We start from the raw sequence: 4,166 nt of genomic DNA, 5'->3' as shown, positions 1-4,166 counted from the left end.
GTATTTACTTAGAAGCATTCAGAATGTCAACAAAGCAGCTATAACTTTTTTTTTTCAATTACAGAGCTGTTATTCAGCTAACAGAACAATTATTTCATATAAGTAGCTTTGGAAGATAAGAAAACTACCATCCCCAGTGTAACTAATTTGTGCTATGCACTAACAAGAATCTGCTTTAAATGTCCTTGTCAATTTAAAACCCCTATACTGTACCAGGCAAGGTTAGTGGCTGCTGAAAATACCACCAGGACAGGGCTTTCTAAAGACACATTCAGTAGTGTGTTAATTTATACCAAAAAAGACACTGTGCAGTTTAAAAATATATCTTATACAGTCTTACATTTCAATTTTTTTCTTTAAAAGGACTGAGTGTTGTACAGGGGGTTAAATGCTTTATAGACAAAAAAAAAGGTCTAGAACCAACTTCTTCAGCACCATCATATTCTTCATCTTCATCTTCTTCGTCTTCCTCATCCTCCTCCTCTTCCTTCTTTTTCTTGCTTTTTTCAGCCTCGATGACTCCCTTCTTTGCTGCATCAGGCTTTCCTTTAGTTCACTAGGCAGTAATATCCTTTTTATATTTTTCCTTCAGCTTAGCAGCCTTATTATCATAAGACTGCTTGTCATCTGCAACAGTTTTTTCACATCTCTCCCAGTCTTTGCAATGTCACCAATGGATAGGCCAGCATCTTCTCCTTTGGTTTTTGGTTGATACTGAGAACAAAACAAGAGGAAGGCCAAAGGAGGCCTGTTGGGTACATTGGGATTCTTGAACTTCTTTTTTGTTTTCCCTTTAGGGGGGATATAAATTTTCATTTCTCTTTCATAATGGGCCTTGTCTGCCTTTTCCATGTCTTCAACTTTTCCTTTCTCTTTAGTAGACATGATCTTCCAGTTCTCTCAGCACTTCTTAGAAAACTCTGAGAAGTTGACTGAAACATCTATGTGCTTCTTTTTTGTGTCTCTCTTGACAAGTTTGCACAGAGAATGCATATGATGACATTTCCTCTTTGCTTCTTAGGATTTCCTCTGCAAATGTTTAATTATTTTCCTCAGTGAGGCACAGAATTGCCCAGTGCCTCGCTGACTCTCAGTTGCCCTCAAACTGTCTCTATTGAGCTCATTGTACTGCAATGGCTATGAGAGTGAGAGCCAGACACAGCATCTTTGTTGTTTTTCAATATTGTTTTAGTTACTTGGCATTTCTTGAAATTCACATAAACCTTAGGATGGCAATGATATTTATTTCTTTTCATGCTTTAAAAATATTATTCCTCTCTCATTTGTCTTACACTATTTTAAGTGAGAAATATGCTGTCATCCTTATATTTTTTCCACTTTATACAATGTTGCTTTTTTCTCTGGATGCTTTTGAGATTTTTTTTAATCCCTGATTTTGAGAAATTTGATTATAACATGCTTTGGTTTAGTTTTCTTTGTTTTAAGTATTTGTACAGATGATCTATGGACTTAGTCTGCATCGAATTTGAGATAAATTTGGGTCACTATTTTTCAAAACAGATATTTTGGCACATTTGAATTGTCTCACAGCTCACTGACACAATGTTTATTTTTCCCCCAAGTTCTTATTTTCTCAGTATCTCATTTTGTATTGACTCTGTCTTCGAACTAATTTTTTCTTCTGCAATGTCTAACCTGCAGCTAATCACAGCTAATGTAGTTTCCATGTCTAACATTTTAGCTTTCCTACCTAGAATTTTGATTTGGGCCTTTTTAAAGTATCTTCTAGATTTTGACTTAACATGGTCAATCTTTTCTAATCTTCTTGAACATATAAAATATAGTTATACTAACTTTTAATGCCTTTACTAATTCTATTATCTATGTCACTTCTGGTTATTTGCCAATTGGTTGATTTTTCTCCTATTTGTGGGTCATATTTTCTTGCTTCTTTGAATGGTTGATAACTTTCAACTGGATGTCAAACATTGTTAATTTTCCTTATTAGATGATAGATATTTTTGCATTCCATAGTTTTGACATTTGTTCTAAAATACAATTTCTTGGCATGATGTGATCCTTTGGGGCATTATTTTTAGGATTATTAGGCAGAATCAAAAACTGTGTTTAGTGTAGAGCTAAATTCTCCCAACTACTAAGGTAAAACTGTTCTGAGTACTCTACCTGATGTCTCATGAGTTGTGAGGTTTTCCACTTCAACTAATAGAAAGAAGAACTATTCTGGACCCTGTGTGGACTCCATTGATTGTTTCCTCTAATCTTCTCAGATGGTTCTTCTCCAACCTTGGGTAGTTTCCTCATATATATTCACTGTTCAATGTTCAGTTGAAGACTGAAGGGAAATCTTCTGCAGATTTCTGGGATATTTTCTCCCTGTGTGTGTGCAGTTATTTCTTCTCTGGCACTTTGCAAACTCTAGCAACTTTTGGTTTCCCTGGATTCCTAGATTGATTCATCAAATCAGAGAGAGAAAGTTAGGTTCTTCCAGGGTTCCTGGAAACTTTCTCTAGGCAGTCAGCTGGAATAATTGTAGGACTTCCTTCATTTGTTTTCTACCTCTCAGATATCATTGTCCTTCAATGTCTGACGATGAATGTCTCAAGACTTACTGTTTCATGTATTTTATTTAGGGTTTTGTTGTTGTTGTTGTTGTTGTTGTTGTCATTGTCGTTGTTGTTACTTCAAGCCTTTGTTACCCCATCTTGATCGAAAGCAGAAGTCTTATGCTTAGATTTTGATTGAGATTTCATTGAATCCATATACCAATTTTGTGAGAATTTAAATCTCTTTTAATAGTAAATATTTTATTTTATTTTTTAAAATTAATTTATTATTTTTAAATTTATATCCAAGTTAGTTAGCATATAGTGCAACAATGATTTCAGGAGTAGATTTGTCAATGCCCCTTATCCATTTATCCCTTCCTCCCTCCCAAAACCACTCCAGAAACCTGCTCTTTATTCTGTATACTTAAGAGTCTCTTACATTTTGTCCCTGTCTCCATTTTTATATTATTTCTGCTTCTCTTCCCTTATGTTCATCTGTTTTGTATCTTAAATTCCTCATATGAGTGAAGTCATACGATATTTGTTTTCCTCTGACCGACTAATTTCACTTAACATGATATTTTCCAGTTCCATCCACATAGTTGCAAATGGCAAGATTTCATTCTTTTTGATTGCCAAGTAATACTCCATTGTATGTGTGTATATATACATATATATACATATAAGGTATACATATATACCACATCTTCTTTATCCATTCTTCCATTGAGGGACATTTGGGTTCTTCATACTTTGGCTATTGTTGATAGTGCTGCTACAAAACAGCACACCTGTATCCCTTGGATAAATACCTAGTAGTGCAATTACTTGGTTGCAGGGTAGTTCTCTTTTTAATTTTTTGAGGAATCTCCATAATGTGTCCCAGAGTGGCTGCACCAGTTTGCATTCCCACCACCAGTGCAAAAGAGTTCCTCTTTATCTACGTCCTCACCAACATCTATTGTTAACTGAGTTGTTAATGTTAGCCATTCTGACAGGTGTGAGGTGGTATTTCATTGTGGTTTTGATTTGTATTTCCCTAATGATGAGTGATGTTGAGCATTTTTTCACATGTCTGTTAGCTATCTGGATGTCTTATTTGGAAAAGTATCTATTCATGTGTTGTGACCATTTCTTCACTGGATTATTTGTTTTTTGAGTGTTGAGTTTGATAAGTTCTTTATGGATTATGGATACTAACCCTTTGTCTGATATGTCATTTGCAAATATCTTCTCCCAAATATCAGTTGCCTTTTAGTTTTGCTGATTGTTTCCTTCGCTGTGCAGAAGTTTTTTATTTTGATGAGGTCTCAATAGTTCATTTTTGCTTTTGTTTCTCTTGCCTCTGGAGATGTGTTGAGTAAGAGGTTGCTGTGGCCGAGGTCAAAGAGGTTGTTGTGGCCGAGGTCAAAGAGGTTGTTGCCTGTTTTCTCCTCTAGGATTTTGATGGCTTTTTGTATTACATTTAGGTCTTTCATCCATTTTGAGTTTATTATTCTGTATGGTGTAAGAAACTGGTCCAGTTTCGTTCTTCTGCATGCTGGTGACCAGATTTCCCAGCACTGTTTGCAGAAGAGACTGTCTTTATTCTACTGGATATTCTTTCCTGCTTTTGTCAAAGATTAGTTGGCTGTACAT

General features: G+C 35.3%; 1 pseudogene; it reads right to left on the bottom strand.

The window, feature by feature from the left end:
* Nucleotides 1-343: 343 nt before the first annotated feature.
* On the bottom strand, nt 344-2,517 carry LOC131515384 (high mobility group protein B1-like; annotated as a pseudogene).
* Between the last annotated feature and the right edge of the window lie 1,649 nt (nt 2,518-4,166).

The sequence above is a fragment of the Neofelis nebulosa genome, chromosome 6, assembly GCF_028018385.1.
Source record: "Neofelis nebulosa isolate mNeoNeb1 chromosome 6, mNeoNeb1.pri, whole genome shotgun sequence".
In the NCBI taxonomy this organism is placed as follows: Eukaryota; Metazoa; Chordata; class Mammalia; order Carnivora; family Felidae; genus Neofelis; species Neofelis nebulosa.
This window is presented reverse-complemented; position numbering and strand designations above follow the sequence as displayed.